Source organism: Prionailurus bengalensis, chromosome B4, assembly GCF_016509475.1.
Source record: "Prionailurus bengalensis isolate Pbe53 chromosome B4, Fcat_Pben_1.1_paternal_pri, whole genome shotgun sequence".
NCBI lineage: Eukaryota > Metazoa > Chordata > Mammalia > Carnivora > Felidae > Prionailurus > Prionailurus bengalensis.
The window spans coordinates 141769089-141790594 of record NC_057358.1 but is presented as its reverse complement, the minus strand read 5'-3'; the positions used below and the strand labels follow the sequence as shown (position 1 = coordinate 141790594).

Below are 21506 nucleotides of genomic sequence, written 5' to 3'. Positions count from 1 at the left end.
GAAAAGTTTTCTAGAAGCTAAGACCCATGGTTATGGTCAGAAAGCAAAGTAGGGCAGGCACCTCCATTCTATAGTTTGGGGGCTCCAGCTACCCAACAAGGAGCCTAACAATTAAAAGGATCTCTAAGCTGGGTCAAAACAGATGTTTTGTTTTTTAAAGATTTTGGTTTGTTTTTTTTTTTAAGGTTTCTTTTTTTTAATATTTATTTTGAGAGAGAGAGAAAGAGATACAGCATGAGCAGGGGCAGGGCAGAGAGAGAGGGAGAGAGAGAATCCCAAGCAGGCTCTGCACTGTCAGCCCAGAGCCTGATACGGGGCTTGATCCCAGGAACTGTGAGATCATGACTTGAGCCAAAATCAAGAGTCAGATGCTCAACCGACTGAGCCATCCAGGAGCCCCTAAAGATTTAATTTTTTTTTTAATTTTTTTTTTCAAAGTTTATTTATTTTTGGGACAGAGAGAGACAGAGCATGAACGGGGGAGGGGCAGAGAGAGAGGGAGACACAGAATCGGAAACAGGCTCCAGGCTCCGAGCCATCAGCCCAGAGCCTGACGCGGGGCTCGAACTCGCAGACCGCGAGATCGTGACCTGGCTGAAGTCGGACGCTTAACCGACTGCGCCACCCAGGTGCCCCAAGATTTTATTTTTTAAGTAATCTCTACACCCAACATGGGACTTGAACTTACAACCCCGATATCAAAACTAACATGCTCCACAAACTGAGCCAGCCAGGTTTAATGGTTCTTATAACTCCTCAGGGTCATCTCTGCTCCTGCCAATTTGCCTTGATCCTCATGAGGGGCCAGGGTGGCTGAGCTCAGCACAGACTGGGAAGCTTAAACAACTAGAAATTTCCTTTCTCACAGTCCTGGAGGCTGGGAGTCCAAGATTAGGGCCAACGTGGCTCTGGCGCAAGTCCTTTCCTGGCTTCCAGACGGCTGCCTTGGTGTGTGCATGTGAAGAGAGAGGCCTCTCTCTTCCTCTACTTTTAAGGCCACTGAATTAGGATTCACCCATATGACCTCATTTAACCTTAGTTACATTTCTAAATTTTTTTTTTACACATTTATTTATTTTTGATAGAGACAGAGCACAAGTGGGGGAGGGGCAGAGAGAGAAGCAGACACAGAATCCGAAACAGGCTCCAGACTCTGAGCTCTCAGCACAGAGCCCAACACAGAGCTCTCACTCACAAACCGCAAGAGCATGACCTGAACCTAAGTCTGACGCTTAACCGACTGAGCCACCCAGGTGCCCCTACCCTGGTTACATTTCTAAAAGTCCTATTTCCAAATATGATCACACTGGGGGTTAGAGCATCAACATATGAATCTCAGGGACACACAAAACAGTTCATAGCACAGAACCCCCAAGAGGGTCTTCCTGTGACCATATCAAGAAACAAGCTGATGGGGCACCTGGGTGGCTCAGTTCGTTGGGCATCTAGCTCTTGATTTTGGCTCAGGTCATGATCTCATGGTCATGGGATCGAGCCCCACATCAGGCTCCACACTGGGCATGGACCTGCTTGGGATTCTCTCTCCCTCTCTCTGCCCCTCTCCTGCTCGTGCTTTCTCTCTCTCTCAAAATAAACAGGTATTTTTTTTAAAAAGAAGAAGGTGACAACAGCAAAAGGTGGAAGCAACCCAAATAACCATTGATGGACAAAGGGATAAACAAATTGTGGCCCATCTATATAATGGAGTATTATTCAGCCTTAATAAGGAACTTCTGGGGCGCCTGGGTGTATCAGTCAGTTGGGTATCCAACTCTTGATTTCAGCTCAGGTCATGATCCCAAGACCCGTGTCAGGCTCTGTGCTGAGCGTAGAGCCTACTTAAGATTCTCTCTCTCTCCCTGTGCCTCTCTCCCCAACTCGTGCAGTCTCTCAAAAATAAAAATAAGATTCTCTCTCTCTTCCCCTGCCCCTCTCTCCCGCTCACATGTGCGCTCACTCGCTCTCTCTCTCTCTCAAAAATAAAAATAAAAATAAAAAGGAAAGAACTCCTCACCCCTGCTGCACCGCAGGTGAACCCTGAGGGCACTGTGTTCGGTGAAAGAAGCCATCACAGAAAGACAAATCCTGTGTGGTTTCACGTCTATAGGAGGTACCAGAATCTGGAGTGGTCAGATTCACAGAAGCAGAGAGTAGAGACGGTGGTGCTGGGGACGGTGCTGGTGGGGGTGGTGAGCGTCTGATGGGGAGGGAGTTCCAGTTTGGGAAGATGGAGAAGTTCTGGAGACAGGTAGTGGGGTGGATGCACAACAACATGAATATACTTAGTGCCCCTGAACTATGCACTTAAAAATTATTAAAATGATACGTTTTTTGTTACATATATTTTTACCAGAATTTAAAAATTAAAAGACAAAAACAGAGGCTCTGGTCAAGTCGCCTCTGTGCCTCATTTTCCTCATCTACAAAAGGTGGGTAACAACACCTGCCTTGTACAATGCCAGTGAGAACTGAAAGAAATCAATGTAAAGATCTTAGGAAGGTGCCTGACACGTGAAAAGCCTTGATACATGCGAGCTGCTACTAGTTTTTACGATTATTAACTTATGGAAGTTAACTACCAGAATTAAACAGCTATCAAAAGTTCAAAAATAGTTGTTTCTTTGAAATAGAACTATTTCAAAGATGGGAAGATGGGAAGATGGGAAGATGGGAAGGCTCCATGTAAGAATAGATTTTTTTAATTAGAAGCCCCATATATTTGTTACTGTGTTAGCAATTAAACATCCACTTCTTTAAAAAGCTCTATTAGAGAATCAGACATACAAATATATAGAAATAAACTTGAAATTCTACAGGAAAACACTTTCTAGCAAAATAAATAAATGGGGAAATAACAGAGAAAAACTGGACCCCAAAACAAGTGCCGGTGGGAGGGCTGCAATCAAACTCCTTCCCCAGCCTGCCCGTCTCCAAGAGCAGGAGGGGTCAGCAGGCTGAGGAGGGAGCAGCTGCTGACAGCTGAGCCGGCTGCCTCTTCTGCATGCAGCTTCCCGGCTCCTAACTCTGGTAGGTGTCCCCAGAAAGAGGGGCCAAGAAAAAGGCAGAGAGTCTTCCTGGAGAATGAGTGCACGAGTGTTGTGGTCAGAAAACAGGAAAGCACAGCCTAGCTAACTCCAGGTGCCAGAAGGATGCAAAAGAATTTTTTAGAAAGGAAGCTAGCTCCACTAAGAAGCGAACAACCTTCTGGAGCAAGAGCTGTCCTACAATGGCAATAGGAGAGCGCCCAGTCACCGAATTTCCAGTTCTTCGGCCGCATCCCAATGCAAGGCTACAACGCAAAAAAGGCCTGTAGAGCAGGAAGGTGTTAAGTGGAAGGAAGCAGCCAGACAGAGAAGACAGAAGGAGGAGTGAAGCCTGCAGGAGAAGCACAGGGCCGTCCATGGGCAGGAGCAGGGAAGATCCATGGCAGCCGCCTACAGGCCTGCAGGGACACAGGGCACGAGGACACATCTGCCAGTTTCTACAAGAAAGGCCAGAAACCCAGATTTTCTTAAATCCCCCAATCTATTCAAATGTTAACTCATTTTTTTATATTAAATATAACTTATTGTCAAATTGGTTTCCATACAACACCCAGTGCTCATCCCAACAATCCCCCTCCTCAACAACGAATTTTTTTAAGTATATGTATTTATTTATTTTTGAGAAAGACACAGCATGAGTGGGGGAGGGGGAGAGAGGGAGAGGGAGAGAGAGGGGGAGGGGGGGGGAGAGAGAGAGAGAGAGAGAGAGAGAGAGAGAGAGAGAGAGAGAGAATATATGCCAAGCAGGCTCCACACTGTCAGCACAGAGCCCGACACGGGGCTCGAACTTATGAGCTGAAACCAAGAGTCAGTCACTTAACTGACTGAGCCACTCAGGCGCCCCAACAACTAATTGCATTTTTTAACACTATGTGGGCCAACACTGTGAAAAATAAGTAAAAGTGCGTCTTCAGGCTGACAGTGTCTCTGCCAGAGAGCTAGCCTGCCTTCTTGCCCCTGCTGACCCCAGCCCAGGAGCTGTGAGGACGAGATGAGACCCACATGCAGAGGTAGCATCCACCCCACACCTGGCCTACAGGGAAAACCCAACAATTTGCCATCAGCCTGAGTGCCACCACCCCAATCACAGCCTGCCTAGGTGGCTGCACACTCCTGGGGCTCCAAGCTACCAAAAGCAGCATTTCTCCCCTTGGTGGTGGAGCCCAGCTGGTCTCCCACCAAAGTCTGATAAAGGTGATCGATACACAGCCCCACCAGACACCTTGAGCAAGAGCTCTGTCGGGCCTGAGAGGGCTCTCACCTTCTCCTGGTTTTCTCAAGAGCTTCCTCCTGGCTGTTGGGTGTGATGAAGAGAAGACTCAAAGTGAAAGCTGAAGACCTTCTGCCTGCACGCTGCTAGTAATCATGGCCACTCTGCCTGGTTAAGGACAGAGCCAACTGGCACTGTTGGCATGCACTCTCCCCACGTATGCTAAGCACCTGGCCCCCATCCTCCCTCCTGGAGACAGACACAGAACCCAAGCAAAGAACCCACCAGCGCAGCAGACCTGACCATGGGAGGTGTTCTCTGGCATGAAGTCCAGCCTCCACCACTGACTAGTTCTGCAATCCTGGTCCAATGTGTACGTGATGCAAGTAAAAATGTGACTCACTGACAGAGAGATGTCATGACTGCTACCACTGGTCTAGGACAGAGAAGAGGAATCAACTGTAGATCTTCCTCAACCTACATGTTAACATACTGAATGCTGGATTCAAAGTGACAAACAGAATGGTGGTCTGGGTACAAGATGATTGTTGCCCTCGTGCTGATGGGCTGACCGGGAGCTGAGGCCGCTGCCCAGAAACACAGGAGGATCGTACCACATACCGGTAGCCCAGGAAAAGATGTACATTCAAAATTCTAAGTACAGTTTCTATGGAATGCATACCATTTTCACACCATCATAAAGTTGAAAATATGTTAAGTTGAACCATTCTAGGTCTGGGCTTGCCTGTACAGGGACCCAAAGACACACCACAGCAAGGCCCCAGTGTACATGTGCCCCACACAACAAACAACAGACCATGCCTGCACTGCATGTGTTCTCAACACTGTGGTCCTGGGAGGACCAGCTCCAAGGGCAGGCAGGGCACATGCTGGGCCGAGACTCTTGGAAGGACAAGTAACTGGAGACATGTGGCTAAAAAGCATTGCCAAATAGGCAGAGAAAAAGCCTCAACAAGCACAGGGCAGAAGCCAGGGCAATGGACAAAGCTGAGTCCAAACAAGAGCACAAGAGAATTAACTCGAGGAACTCTGCAGGGTTACACCTGCCACAAGAAAGGGAATCGACAAGAGCTGTTTCACGGACACTCTACTGTGTGCAAGCATTGCATGAGCCCAGTAGAACTCAGTGCAGCAGGGAGTTTACCACTAATCCCAGTTCACAGGTTAAAAAGCAGAGGTCTCAATAATTATAGGACTAGCCCAAGGCCACAGGTTAATAAACATCAATTCAAAACCTGAACCCAGATTGTCTCACAGCAAAGTCAAGTTCTCCATCTCCACATGACACCAGATACTGGTCCAGTCAATAAAGAAAAAAAGGAGGTATCAAAGGAGATACAAAAAGAATTATCATGATGGAGGGAGATAACATGAAGGTACCAACCAGGACTGGCCTGGTCCACAGAGGACTATGCGGCAGAGCCAAGAAAGGGTGAGAAAGAGGGTCTCGTAGGCTTGAGGGGAAATGAGGCCCTGAGGAGAGAAGAGCAAGTCTTAAAAATGACGCAGTCAATGGGCTTCTCTGTGGAGTGATAAACTGTTCTGGAATCAGTGATGCTGGCTGCACTTGTGAATGTACTAAAAGCCCCTGACTTGCACACTTTAGAAGGGCGACTTTATGGCATATGACTTCCATCTCAGTGCTGTATGGGAGCAGTCGGTGGGCTCACAGATGGGCACATCCCTGAAGAGGAGCTCTGAAAGGTTTTTTTTTTTTCAATATATGAAGTTTATTGTCAAATTGGTTTCCATACAACATCCAGTGCTCATCCCAAAAGGTGCTTTCCTCAATACCCATCACCCACCCTCCCCTCCCTCCCACCCCCCAACTCTGAAAGGTTTCAATGCTGATAACAGCCCACAGAGAGGACACTGGGTGTCCTCTACTCAGCAACAAATGAAGAAAGGACACAAACACAGCCCCACCCCCAGAGGCCTGACCTCCAGTAAATCTTGAAGGACCCTGCCCAGAGAGCTTCCTACCTGCAAGCCCTGAGGACAGAGTCACTGGTCCCCTGTGCCCTGGGGTGTCCTGGTGGACAGGGATAAAAATAACATCCTCCTAGGGTGGACGTGAGGACTGTCCAGGGCAAAGTTCACTGCAAGGAACCAGAGGCACCAAGAGTGCCTGCGTGTGTCAGCTACCATGGTGGTCACGCGTGGAAGACGTGACGTCTGCAGCCAGTGCGTCAAGGTGACTACAAGCTCAGCTCCAGATGCAACTGCCTGGCCTGCATCAGCGCCTCCACATACTGACCTGAGTTACATTTCTTAAACTCTATGTCTCGGTCTCCCCAGCTATGAGATGGAGATGATGATGGTATTTACCTCAAAGGACAGTGTGAATATTAAGCAAGATAATCTGAATCAAGTGCTCAAAGTACCTGGAAAACAGTAAGTGCCCAATAAATGTCATCAATTATCATTAGTCAGGGAGCAGGAAGTTGTTGGTCAGAGAGGGCTTCCGTGAGGAAACCTGGCCTGAGTTTCACTTGTTTTAAATTAACGACCATACATCTCAAGTGAACGTTAAATACAGCCTAGCCTTCGAACTCTTAAGAAGCTAGCTTCCCTCTCTTGAGACAACTGTGACAAATATCAGATGGGTACAAATTCTATATAGCTCCTTGCATCAAGAAGTCAAGTCAAAAAATAAAATCATAAAATATAAAGTCTATCCACCCACCGGGTGACTCCTGGGACCTGCTGTAACCACCAAAAGGCAGCAGAGGACAGGTGCCATTTTGAGAACCAGCTGCCAGTCTTGCCCTCTTGGAGTCCTGTGACAATGTGGCCTCCTTGAGGCTGACAGAACCCTGAAGAGAGGCCTAAAACATGCAGCTGAAGCCCCAATCATACAAGAAGCCAGGCAGACAACACAAGGAGCAGAGAGGAGCCATGCTGGCCACGCCTGGACCAGCCCAAACTGGGCTCAACCCACACTCATAACCAAAAACAAAGATTGCTTTTTTTTTTTTTTAATTTTTTTTTTTCAATCTTTATTTATTTTTGGGACAGAGAGAGACAGAGCATGAACGGGGGAGGGGCAGAGAGAGAGGGAGACACAGACTCGGAAACAGGCTCCAGGTTCTGAGCCATCAGCCCAGAGCCTGACGCGGGGCTCGAACTCACGGACCGCGAGATCGTGACCTGGCTGAAGTCGGACGCTTAACCAACTGCGCCACCCAGGCGCCCCAAAGATTGCTATTTTAAGTCCCCAATCATTGTTGGGATGCTCTGTTACAAAGCAATAGATACTTCCTTTCAACTCTTCAACTCTCCAATAACCTTACCCCTTAATTCACAGAAAAAGCACAAGGCTTCAAGTGTGAACTCTCCCAACTTCCTTCCATCAAACCTACCAACCCTAATCACCACATCCACTGCATTCCCTCCTATTACAATGGAGAAATGGTCCTTGCTCCCACCAAGACCAGCCTCTCCACCTATGCTCTGGACCCCACCCTTCATGCCTTCCCAAGACTGCTCCTCTGGTATCTCCAGTCCCTCCTCCTTTGCTAGCACAGTCCCGTCAGTGTGCACACACTCACACACACACACACACACACACACACACACACACACACCTCTGCCCCATAGACATTTCTTTTTTTTTTTTAATTTTTTTTTAATGTTTATTTATTTTTGAGACAGAGAGAGACAGAGCATGAACAGGGGAGGGTCAGAGAGACGGAGACACAGAATCGGAAACAGGCTCCAGGCTCTGAGCTGTCAGCACAGAACCCGACGCGGGGCTCGAACTCACGGACCGTTAGATCATGACCTGAGTCGAAGTCGGACGCTTAACCGACCAAGCCACCCAGGCGCCCCCCCATAGACATTTCTCCAATCCCCGTTGACGCGATGCTTCCTTAAAGAGCTGTCTGCACTTACTGTCCCTAATCCCTCTCCTCCCATCGAACCTCTCTCCCCAGCATGCCACCAGACCACTTTTGTCAAGGAAGCTAATGAAGGAAGCCAATGAATTCCCAGGACCACCTCTCAGTCCTTCCCTCACTCTACATCCCAAAGCTTATCACAGTGAAGTACCAGCCTCTCTTAGCTTCTGCGACACCACACTCTCCTGGTTCCGTCCAGCACCCAGAGCTACTCCTGGTCAGCTTCCATATCCTGTGCTCACCTCCGCAAGTGGACACACCCCCACGTTCCCCGTGGTCCCCCTTCTCTTCCTCTGTCAGGCATGTATAGCACAGGGTTTAAAACTGCAGATCTGACAGTTCTGGTTCCAGCTTCTGACTGATCTTCTTACTGATAATAATTATAAACTGCACAAAATATTTTTAAAAAACCCGCTATCTGAAGGTGTTGGAGAACAACCAAAAACACAAAGAAACTGGAGGGAGCACAATCAGTATAAGGAGAACAAACTATGAGCTCTGCACTGAAATGTCTTGTGACCTGCGGGCACTGCCCAGCTCTCACTGACCATGAGGCAACAGTGCTAGGTGACAGCAGTGCTAAGCATCTCACTACAGGAAGAAAAGAGGTCAGAGTTCAGGACTATCAAAATGGCTGAAACTGAAAGGAAAAACCCAAAAGAAGCAAAAATCTCACACATCTGCATTAAATTCCTCCCAAATCCTTGACTGACTCCTAAACTGCAGATGGCGGGATGAGACACCAATAAAGCAAGCAAAAAAAAAAAAAAAAATCAAACTCCCAGAAACAGAGCAGAAAAGTGGCTGCCAGGAGCTGGGTGCAGGGGACACAGGGAGAGGCTGGTCAAAGGGTCCACACACAGATGACTACGGTCTAAGGACGTCATATAAGACACGGTGACTACAGCTGAGAACGCTGTAGAGAGCACAACTTAACTGAGGTTCTTTTGTTTTGTTTTGTTTCTTAAGTAGGCTTCATGCCCAGCACAGAGACCAATGCAGGGCCTGAACTCATGACCCTGAGATAAAGACTTGAGATCAAGAGTTGGATGCTTTACCAACCAAGCCACCCAGACACCCCAACCTAAGTGTTCTCAAACACACACACACTAAGATAAATATGTGAGGTGACAGATGTAACAACTAACCAGATGGGGAGAGTCCTTTCACAATGCATACATACATCAAATCATCATAACCTACTTCAATAACTTACAACTTTGTCAATTATATCTCAATAAAGCTGAAAAACTAAAAAGAAAAACAAGCAGAAAGCAACTGTTGTGAGGACAAAGAGCTAAGCAAAGACGCCAGCTGCTGTCCAGTCCTGGGAAGACAATTTAGAGTTTCAGTTCTGGCAAATTAGAAAGGTTTTCCATTAAAATCCTAGACAGGTCACACCTTAGAGGAGTAAAAACCATATTCCAGAACTGAAGGTCATGTCTTAAAACACAAGGCAAAACAAAACAGATCCACCCTACAGGCTACAAGCTTCTACAGGGTCAAGATGATCTCCCAGTAATTTAAGTCTGCCCTCACAAAACTCAAGATCCTTCATAGGATTAGAACCCCAAATAGAGTCTCTATAATGCACCGTGCATAATGTTCATTGTATGATAAAAAATTACTAGACATGCAAACCAGGAAAAGGTGACCCATGATGAAGAGAAAAAACAATCTATAGGACCCACAAAGATCATATGTTGGAAGTGGCAGATGAGAACTTCAAAACAGCAATTATAATATATTAAAACATTTGGGGAAATGGTCAGAAGGAATGAAAATATTCATTAGCAGAGCTAATATTCATTAGCAAACGTGATGGAAAAACCAAAAGGAAATTCTAAACTGAAAAATACAGTATGTTAAATCAAAACATTACTGGATAGAATTAACACAATGATCACAAAACAGAAAACAGGGACTCTGAAGATAGATGAATAGAAAATATACATATATAAATAGAAAGAAAAAGAATATTACAAATACAAACATTCAAAACCTATGGGAAAATGTCAAACCATGTAAAATAAGTATCACTGGAGTCCCAAGAGGAGAAAAAATATGAAGCAGAAAAAATATTTAAGAAATATTTAAGAGTCAATGGCCAAAAATTTTCCAAAGATGATTAAACACATCAACACAAAGATCCAACGAACTAAATCAATCCCAAAAAGGAAAAACACAAAAACACTATACCTAGAAAAATTATAGTCAAATTGAAAAAGAAAAACAATAAAAATCATTTAAAATAAGTAAATAAAATACCTTAAACACAGTAGGAAAAAAGATACCAGGTGAACAAGAACGATACCTGACTTCTTAGAAACAACGGATGCTAAAAGCACTTAAAAGTGCTAAAAGAAAAAAAGCTGTCAACCTAGAATTTTATATTCAACAAAAATGTCCTTCAAACCTGAAGGAAAAAGACCTTCACATCTTCACTGTACAGAACACACTGATGGTCACCAGAGGGGAGGTGGGTGAAATAGGGAGGATGGGAATTAAACACGGAACGAGAATTAAAAAGTACACTTATCATGACAAAATAAAATAATAATAATTTAAAAAAGACCTTTTCAGACAACCTAAAACAGAGACTCTGTTCCCAGCATATCCACAATGTAAGCGATACTGAAGGAAGTGCTTCAGGCTGAAATAAAATGATCCCACATAGAAAACGGATCTGCAAAAAGGAAAGAACAACTTCCCAACTCATTCTAAGGTGCTAGTATTACCAAAACCAATGATATCATATAAAAAGAAAGTCATTCACAAATCTCTCATGAATATATATAAAGTCTTCAACAAAACACTAGCAAACCAAATCCATCCACCTATAAAAACCATTATAGGGGCACCTAGGTAGCTCAGTCATGGTTGAACATCCACCTCTAGATTTCAGCTCAGGTCGTGATCCTGGAGTCGTGGGATCAAGCCCAGCGTGAAGCTCCATACTGGTGGAGCCTGTTTGAGAGTCTCTCTCTCTCTCTCTCTCTCTCTCTCTCTGCCCCTGTCCCATGCTCAAGCTCTAAAATAAATTATAAAAAAAATAAAATAAAAATAAAGCATTATATACCACACCAAGCGGATTTAACCTAAGACTCTAAAGTTGCTTTAACATCTGAAAATTAATATAATACACCGTATTGAGGGGCACCTGGGTGGCACAGGGTGGCTCAATCAGTTAAACATCCAACTTCAGCTCAGGTACAAGATCTAACCATTCATGAGCTTGAGCCCCCCACTGGGCTTGCTGCTATCAGCGCACAGTCCATTTCAGATCCTCTGTCTTTCTGTCTCTCTGCCCCTCCCCTGTGGGTGTGCGTGCTCTCTTTCTCTCAAAAATAAACATTAAATAAAATAAAATAAAATAAATCTACAGATTCAATATAACCCCAACCAAACTTCTAGCAAAAATTTCTGTACATAGTGAAGAGGTTATTCTAAAACTGGCAAGACAATTTTGTAGAGGATTAAAGGTGGAGGACTTATACTACCTTTAAATTACAGTAATTAATACACTGTGGTATTGACATAAAATAGAAAAACAGACCAAGAGAATGTAACAAAACCCAGAAAGAAGCCTGCACACGCATGTTCAATTAATTTATGACAAAGGCTCTAAAAAATGATGCTAGAATGATTACATAACCCCATGAGGGAAGGGCAGGGAGGAAGTATCCTGATTTCACCTGACATTAAAAACTAATGCAAGGGGCACCTGGGTGGCTCAGTCGGTTGAGCATCTGACTTCAGCTCAGGTCATGATCTCATGGTTCATGAGTTCGAGCCCCACATCAGACTCTGTGCTGACAGCTCAGAGCCTGGAGCCTGTTTTGGATTCTGTCTCTCTCTCGCTCTCTCTCTGCCCCTCCCCAATCATGCTCTGTCTCTCTCTCTCTCTCTCAAAAATAAATAAACATTAAAAAAAAAAAAAAAACTAATGCAAGAACTTAGCCTGGGTGGCTCAGTTAAGCGTCTGACTTCGGCTCAGGTCATGATCTTGCAGTTCACAAGTTCGAGCCCTGCATCAGGCTCTGTGCCTGACAGCTCAGAGCCTGGAGCCTGCTTCAGATTCCTTGTCTCCCTCTCTCTCTCTGCCCCTCCCCCTGCTCACGCGCGCTCTCTATCAAAAATTAAGTAAAAACATTTACAATTTGTTTAAAAATAAAAAACTAATGCAAGAAGGATTCAGAAAGGAAATCTGTATTTGCTTGGAGATGGAGGCAGGAAAGGGTGGGAGGGACGGTTCCCAAAATGAAATGAGGAAATCTGGGGGATGATAGACATTCACTACACTGTGGTGATAATTTCACAGGTATATACATGTCAAAACTTATCCAATTTTACACTTTAAACATGTGTGGTTTATTGTACATCAATTACATCTCCATAAAGCTGCTAAAAAGAAAAAGGTGAATCATAAACCAAAATACAAAAGCTACCACTATAAAACTTTCATAGGGGTGCCTGGCTGGTTCAGTCAGTGGAACGTGTGACTCGATCTTAGGGTTGTGAGTTCGAGCCCCACATTGGGTGTAGAGGTTACTTAAAAATAAAATCTTTAAGGTGACTCAATTAAGCGTCCAATTCTTGGTTTCAGCTCAAGTCATGATCTCGCAGTTTCATGGGTTCAAGCCCCACATCCAGCTCTGCATTGGCAGCACAGAACCTGCTTGGGATTCTCTGTCTCCCTCTCTCTCTGCCCCTCCTCCACTCGTCCTGTCTCTGTCTCTCTCAAAATAAATACACTTAAAAGAAAATGTTTTTAATAAAATAAATAAAATCTTTAAAAAAGAAAACTTTTACAAAAAAAAAAAAGATAGTGTCTTCACAACACTGGTGCAGGCAAAATTTTGTAAGGACACATAATAAACATAAAAGAAAACTACCAACAGGGCACTTGGCTGTCTCAGTCGGAGGAACGTGCGACTCTTGAACTTAGGGTTGTGAATTTGAGCCCCATATTGGGTGTAGAAATTACTAAAATATGTATATATACATATTGACAAAAATTTACTTCACCTAAATTAAAATTTTCTGTTCATCAAAAGACACCATTAAAAAAAATAGGCAAGGAGTGCCTGGCTGGCTCAGTCAGTAGAACATGCAACTCTTGATCTTGGAGGTCATTTTAACTCTTAAAATGAATAAAAAAAAAAAAAATCCAATGAAGAATGGATTAAAAACCTGACACTTCACAAGAAAAATACTTAAGTAGCTAATTAGCATATAAAAAGTTGTTCACTGGGGCACCGGGGTAGGTCAGTCCTTTAAGCATCTGACTTGGACTCAGGTCATGATCTCTCGGCTCTCTCTCGTGAGTTCGAGCCCTTCAAACCCGTGTCAGGCTCTCTGCTGACAGCTCAGAGCCTGGAGCCTGCTTTGGATTCTGCTGTGTGTGTGTGTCTCTCACTCTCTCTCTGCCCCTCCCCCACTCGTGCTGTGTCAGTCTCAAAAGAAAAAAAAAGGTGTTCCCCAAAAAACCAAACCAAACCAAAGTTGTTCACCATCATTATTCATCAGAAAAATGCAAATTAGGGGCACCTGGGTGGCTCAGGCAGTTCAGAGGTTAAGCATCCAACTCTGGCTTAGGTCATGATCTAACAGTTGGGTTCAGTTTGTGAGGCTTGGTTTGTGAGTCTGAGTCCCGCATCAGGGCTCTGTGCAGACAGTTCAGAACCTGCTTGGGATATTCTCTCTCTCTCTCTCTCCCCCTCTCTCTCTCTCTGCCCTCCCCACTCACACTTTCTAAGTAAACTTTAAAAAAAAAAAACTTAAAAAAAAGAAAAATACAAATTAAAACCATAGTGAGATATCACTCACTACCAACTGAATAGCTAAAATTAAAAAGGCTGACATACATACATACATACATAAAAGACTGACAACGCCAAGGGCTGGCATAGATGTAGAGAAACTAGAACTCTCATACGTTACTGTGGGAGTGGAAAATGGTATCAGTTTGAAAAATAGTTTGCAGTTTTTGAAAAAAGTTCAAAATGTATCTACACTATGACCCTCAGCAGTACCACTCCTAAATATTTACCCCAAAGGAATAATGTACGTCCACAGAAGACATGCATAAGAATCTTCAGTGACTTTAGTCATACTAGCCAAAAAGTAAAAACAACCCAGACACCCATCAACAGGAAAAAAAACGTAAATTATATTTTCATACAAATGAGTACTACTCAAATGAAAAGCACAAACTACAGATATAGGCATTAAAATCAATAAATCTCAAGGGGCACCTGCCTGGCTCGGTCAGTAGAGCACGCGACTCTTGATCTCAGGGTCATGAGTACAAGCTCCATGTTGGGCATGGAGATTACTTTTTTTCTTTTTTTAATGTTTGTTTATTTTTGAGAGAGAGAGACAAAGTATGAGCAGGGGAGGGGCAGGGAGAGCAGGAGACAGAACTTGAAGCAGGCTCCAGGCTCTGAGCTGTCAGCACAGAGCCCGATGTGGGGCTCGAACCCACAAATGGTGAGATCATGATCAGAGCCAAAGCCAGACGCTTAACCCATTGAGTCACCCAGGCACCCTGGAGATTACTTTTTAAATAAGTAAATAAGATCTAAAAACGTTACACTGAGCCAAAGAAGACATACACAAAAAAGCAGATATTCTATGATTTCATTTACATGAAGTTTGAGGACCTGCAAAATTAATCTGTAATGACAGAAATCAGAACAATGGTTGCCTCAGGATTTGGGGGTTGGTTGTAGTAACTGAAAAGGGACACAGGAAACTTTTAGGAGTGATAGAAATGTTCTATATCTTGACACGAGTGATGGACACACTTTTGTGTACTCACTTGTGTACACATTTGCTGAAATTCATCAAGCATATTTAAGATCTGTACATTTTACTGGGTATAAAATATTCTTCAATAATTTTTAGTGATAGAATATTTTTAACAAATAAAAAATCGTACATTCTGTGTTAAAAAGAAGAAAGCTGCTTGCTGTACATGGATGTGACATGTTTTCTAAGAAGTCAATGGCTGAGGAATGGGGTGAGAATGAGACTAACTTCACGATACCCATTTTGATGCCTTCCGGAATTATACCCTGTGTATGAACCACAGGAGGTGAGAATGAAAAACACAACCTCTAGAGTCTGACCACCTAGGCTGAGTTCTGGTTCTCACATTTATTTACTGTGACCTTGGGTACATTTCTTAATTTGTGCCTCAATGTTCTCACATAAATGGTAATAGGAATATTGAGAGTAGCTATAGGAGCACCTGGGTGGCTCAGCTGGTTGAGTATCCGACTGGAATTCAGCTCAGGTCATGATCCCAAGGTCACAGGCTCGAGCCCCACATCGGGCTCCACACTGAGCGTGGAGCCTGCTTAGGTTTCTCTCACTTTCCCCCCCTGCCCACCTCTCTTGCACGCACATGAGCGCTCTCTCTCCAAAATAAAATTTAAAATGTTTAAAGAAAAAAGATTAGCTATATCATTAAGTTGTTTTAAGAATCAAATGCTGGGGCACCTGGGTGGCTCAGTCAGTTAAACATCCAATTCTAGGTTTCAGCTCAAGTCATGATCTCATGGTGAGATCAAGGCCCGCATCAGACTCAGCACTGTCAGTGGTTAGGATTCAGCCTGCTTGGGATTCTCTCTCTCTGCCCCTCTCCCACTCCACTCATTCTCTCCCTCTCCCTCCCTCTCTCAAGATAAATAGACCAAACAAACAAACAAACAAACAAACAAAAAGAATTAAGTGCTGTGTTAGATGTCAAAATAGAAAATTTAGCACTGGCTTTCACTCTCTGGTTTATAATAAATTCTGTACAAGTCATGTACCTGCTTTCTGTCAAAATGTCTGTTAGATCTCACAAGGATACAAAGATAATAAAACGGTAAAGCACTTTGTTTAAAAAAACAAAAAAGAATTAAATAAGATGGTATAGGTAATGTACTTTAAAATGTGCCTGGGCTTGTTTTCCTAAATAAATAAGGCTTTATTGGAACACATGCATGTGTGCACACAAATATGCCTGGCACGTAATCAGCTACCATTATTTAAAAATTTAAAACAGTATTTTGAAAGTCAGCCTTTCCCTTAACCTAAAGAAAAAGTAGGGGGAAGGGCTTTAGTCAGTCTGGCTGGGGTATAAATCCTGAGTCCATCACCTACTTTGTTGTGTACCAGTTCTCTCATCTGTAAAATGGGAAATAATAGTTTCTATACCCTTGAATTCTTGTGAAGATTAAATAGTTCATTCATATAAAGCATTTTTTTTTAATTTTTTTTTCAACGTTTATTTATTTTTGGGACAGAGAGAGACAGAGCATGAACGGGGGAGGGACAGAGAGAGAGGGAGACACAGAATCGGAAACAGGCTCCAGGCTCTGAGCCATCAGCCCAGAGCCTGACGCGGGGCTCGAACTCCCAGACCGCGAGATCGTGACCTGGCTGAAGTCAGACGCTTAACCGACTGCGCCACCCAGGCGCCCCATCATATAAAGCATTTTAAGCAGCAGCACACAATAAACGATCAGTACGTTCTGCTGTGCGTCTGTGTAAAAAAACTGCCATTACCAAGGTTTTAAACGTTACCCCTGTGCTGAGGTCCTATATGCCTGCAGCCCGACCTCTCCTCTGGGCTCCAGATTCTTCTGCGAGATACCTTCGTGCCAATGACCCTTGGGTAAGTCAGACATCGCCCACTACTTAAAGCCAAGAGAAAGCCTTACTTTCTACGTCTAACCTACCATTAACGCCCTGCACCTGCCACCACCCCATCCTGCTTCCCCATCTCAGCTGACAATGCCACAGTCCCATCAAGAAGCCCAGACCTCACCTTGGGCCCTCTCCCCCACACCCTCTTCTCATCTATCAGGAAGTCCTAACAGCTCTGCCTCCCAAACATCTCCCTAAGTCGACCCCCAAGGTCTAAACTGCAACTACACCGCTCCCACCACCTCATCTCGCCCCCTCTCCTGCACGTCCTGCCTCCGTGATGATGGCCCTTCCCACCTTAACGTCCATCCCGGTCCCCCTCACAACTCAGGCACACACCTGCCAAGAACAGATGATTGCAAGGCCCACGCTGAACCCTGTGCTCCTATCTCCCCCTTACCCCAGCCACACATTAGTCTTACCTAGGTTCCTAGAGAAGATCCACTGCAAGGCCACTGCACGTGCTGTCCCCTCAACCTGGAACGCTCTGTCCCCCGCTCTGCGGGGCTTGAACGCACAACCCTGAGATCGAGACGTGAGCTGAGATCCAGAATCTCGCACTAAACCAACTGAGCACCCAGGCGCCTGTCCCCCACTCTGCTCAAAGCTGGCTGCTTCTCACCTTCCAGAGCTTAACTGACATGACTTAGAGTGGCCAAAATGGAAGAGAAACCAGAAAGGAAGGAACATGGAGAAGTAAACAGCTGAGAGTGTCAGTGATGGCCCCAGCACTGAAAGGCCAAAGGCATGGCAGGGAGTGGCAACAGGGGCAGGGGACAGGCGGGGCTGGAGAAGGCCACAGGGACAAGACAGGTGGGTACAGTGACGAAATGGGGGAGAGGTGAAGTGAGAGGCAGAGACTGAACAGAAAAGACAGAGTGGGTGAGCTGGGGGTGACAGGGCACTGTTTCAGTGGTGAACTGAGAGCAGTGAGTGGCTAGTGGGTGGACAAGGTAAACAGGTGCCGAGGCCACGAAGTGGCAGGTGGAGGTGTGTAGGAGACACCATAGCAAGGTCAGGAAGCCACTGAAGAGGGCCGATAAGGTGCACGGTGAAGGCAGAGATGATGGAGATGGAGGAAGAAAGGAGGCAGTGAACGGTAAGGAGACAGGCCAGGGAAGGGGACAGGTTCATGGAGCGCTGAAGCTACAACAGTGATAGAAAGAGGGGATGCTGACAGGAAGAGTGAGGGAACAGGGGACTGATTACAGTGGGCACTGGGGAGGGGAGTCCCAAAGCAATAGGCAGAGACGGGGAGGGGCAGAGAGGGGGGGACAGGTGGGAGGGACAGGCGGGGGGGGGCAGGCTGGGGGGAAGCAGGCAGGTGGGGAGCAGGCAGAGAGGGGGAGAGGCAGAGGGGGGACAGGCAGAGGGGGGACAGGCAGAGAAAGGATAGGCAGAGGGGGAGCAGGCAGAGGAGGGAGCAGGCAGGGGGGCATAGGCAGAGGAGAGATAGGCAGAGGGGGAGCAGGTGGGGGGAAGCAGGCGGTGGGGGGGGAGAGCAAGCAGAGGGTGGGAGTAGGAGGTGGGGAGACAGGCAGAGGAGGGATAGGCAGAGGAGGGACAAGGCAGAGAGGGAGCCAGTGGGGGGGGGGGGGCAGAGGAGGGAGGAGGCAGAGGGAGGGAGGGGGGAACAGGTGGGGGGAGCAGGTGGGGAGGAGGGAGTGGGCAGAGGGAGGGAGGGGGGAGCAAATGGGGGAAGCAGGTGAGGGGGAAGCAGGCAGGGTGGGGGCAGGCGGGGGTGGGGGAGAGCAGGCAGAGGGGGGAGCAGGCAGAGAGAGGGAGGGGGAGCAAATGGGGGGGAAAGCAGGTGGAGGAAGCAGGTGGGGAGGAGGGAGCAGGCAGAGGGAGGGAGGGGGGAGCAAATGGGGGAGCAGGGGAGGGGGAAGCAGGTGGGGGGAGCAGGTGGGGAGGAGGGAGCAGGCAGAGAGAGGGAGGGGGGAGCAAGCAGGGAGGCGCAGGCCAGGGGGTGGGGGAGAGCAGGCAGGGGGGGATCAGGCAAAGGTGGGGAGCAGGCAGAGGAGGGGGAAGCAGGAGGGGGGAAGCAGGAGGGGGAAGCAGGTGGGGGCAGGCGGGGGGGGAGAGCAGGCAGAGGGGGGAGCAGGCAGAGGTAGGGAGCAGGCAGAGGGAGGGAGGGGGGAGCAAACGGGGGGGGGGGGAGCAGGTGGGGAGGAGGGAGCAGGCAGAGGGAGGGAGGGGGGAGCAAGCAGGGGGGGCAGGCGGGGGGGAGAGCAGGCAGAGGGGGGAGCAGGCAGAGGTGGGGAGCAGGCAGAGGGAGGGAGGGGGGAGCAAACGGGGGGGGGGGGAGCAGGTGGGGAGGAGGGAGCAGGCAGAGGGAGGGAGGGGGGAGCAAGCAGGGGGGGCAGGCGGGGGGGTGGGGGGAGCAGGCAGAGGGAGGGGGGAAGCAGGAGGGGGAGGGGGAAGCAGGCGGGGTGGGGGCAGGTGGGGAGGGGGGCACTAAGAAACAGGTCAGGGCACTGATGGTAGGGGTCCCTACTGAAGGGAAGAGAGGAGGAGCAGGGAGGAGGTGGGTGGGACGCTGACAGGACTGACTGACGGGAGACCTTGACAGGCAGGCACGGGGTGGACACTGATGGGGGGATGCTTCCTCGGGGGGCACTGACATGGGGGACACTGGCAGCACAGGGGAGGGCACTGATGGAGAGGACTAGGGACAGGAAGGAGGAACTGACAGACGAGGAGCGCGCTTGGGGGGGGGGGGGCACTGATACAGGGGTCACTGACTGGGAGGGCACCAAGAATGGGGGTGGAGGTGGACACCGCCTGGGGGGGGGGGAATGAGGGGAGGGAAGAAAAGAGGTGGGGGGAGTGACAGGGAGTGACCACTGATGGAGGGACACTGTTGTGGGGAACACTGACGAGGGAGGACACTGACAGGGGAACACTGTTGAAGTGGACGCTGATGGGGGGACACTGACGGGGGGACACTGTTGGGGGGGACACTGACGGAGGACACTGACAGGGAGACAGTATCGGGGGAGGGACACTGACGGGGACACTGTCGTGGGGGACAGTGTCGGGAGGGACACCTGACAGGGGGACACTGTCGTGGGGGGTCACTGACGGGGGGGGGAACGCTGACGGGGGGACACTGCCGTGGGGGCACTGACGGGGGGGGGAGACACTGACAGGGTGCGCACGGCCGTGAGTGGACACTGACGGAGGCGAACACTGACGGGGTGGACAGACGCGGGTGCACTAACAGAGGGGTGGCCACTGGCGGGTGAGCACTCGGGGTGGACACCTCAGGGGCACCGGCAGGCGCGGGCACGGCGGGGTCGGCGGGCGGCCGCACTCACCTGCCCCGCGGGCCGGGCGTCGCGGCGGCTCCTCGGAGGCCCGGGTGGAGGCCAGGGCGCTGGCGGAGGCGAAGCCCGGGCGACCTGGGGCTAGCCGCACGCACATGGGCCCGGCCGGGCGCGGCGCCCACGGACACGGCGCCCACGGACACGGCGCGGGCCGGCCGGCGGCTCGGGACCGGCTCGGGCCGCGGGCGGCGCTCGGGTCGCTCCAAAATGGCGGCAGCGGCGGGAGCGCGCGCGCACGCCGGGGGCGGTGCCTGGCGCCGAGGGGTGCGCGTGCGCGCCGGGGCGGGGCGGCGGGCGGAGCCGCGCTCGTAGGCGGGGCTGTGTTGTGGGAGGAGGCGGGGCCGCGCGCTCGCCACGAAGCGCCGGCTAGCTCGAGCGCGGGGGTTGGACCGCCTTGGAGCGCGGTGGGGTGGCGAGCGGCCTTCTCTCGCTTTTCCCTCTGGGGTGCTACTGAATAATGATGCGAATATACAAGCGTAATTAACTTGCTTGGGGGTAATGCACTTGCGGTAATGAATTTGCTAATGCCATGTCAGCAACAGAGCAACCCCTCCAGATGCCCGAAATGATTTGAGGGTCACATACCCCGGGCAGGGGTCTCCCTGTTTTCTGCAGGCCTTCCTCTCTGCTCGAAGGTCTTTCCCACTGGGTGTTTCCTGAACCCCTCAGCATGTGGGGTGGGCACGGCCAAAGCAAGAGTGAGCAGTGGTCAGCCGTCTGTACCCCGTACCGAGGTCCCCTCTCCGTCCTGAGCAGCAGCCACCAGACATTCTTTTTTCCAGATGCAATGTTTTGCACATTGAAATATGTGCAAATTAAATTTTTTTGGATTTGTTTAATCCAATCAAACTAATCTCTAAGATGAAAATTATTATTTCACGTGTCAGGAATATCCAACTTGCCAGGTACAACTGCACACCCCTCCAAACTCACCGAGGCCGTCCGACAGTGCATCCGAGCCCTTGCTATGCTAAACTTCATCAGTAGACGGCGCAAGAGAGACTCTGCGCTCTGGGGGAAGGGGTTTTTGCTCTGGGGCTTGCTCTGCGGTTGCAGGCACTGCTTCCCCAGTTGCCTGTCTTCCCGGCATCCAGGTCCGCGGCCCGCATCTCAGTACCCCTTTGGGTTACTTTATAGCAGATGTCTCTAGTGAGACGTCTTCCCCTGAACACTTTTCCCCAGCATTCTGCGGTGCAGATATCTGGCAAGTTCTGTAGGGTGAGCTTCCAGGAATTGGAGGTTAAAAAAAAAAGCATCGGCCTTACAATTGAGAAAAGAAACGCCCTTCAAGCCCTGCAAATGA

The 21506-nt window shown here is 48.3% G+C and overlaps 1 protein-coding gene across 8 annotated transcripts in view; it reads right to left on the bottom strand.

Moving 5' to 3' along the window:
* Positions 1–20447, bottom strand: part of PPP6R2 (protein phosphatase 6 regulatory subunit 2) — an 84117-nt gene extending 63670 nt beyond the window's left edge. For 2 of the 8 annotated variants that reach the window (XM_043563079.1, XM_043563080.1), the window contains exon 1: positions 20195–20447. The gene's annotated coding sequence lies outside the window, so the exon portion shown is untranslated. The remainder of the gene's footprint in view (positions 1–20194) is intronic. The other 6 variants (XM_043563076.1, XM_043563081.1, XM_043563082.1 and 3 more) reach the window with 3 other exon arrangements.
* Between the last annotated feature and the right edge of the window lie 1059 nt (positions 20448–21506).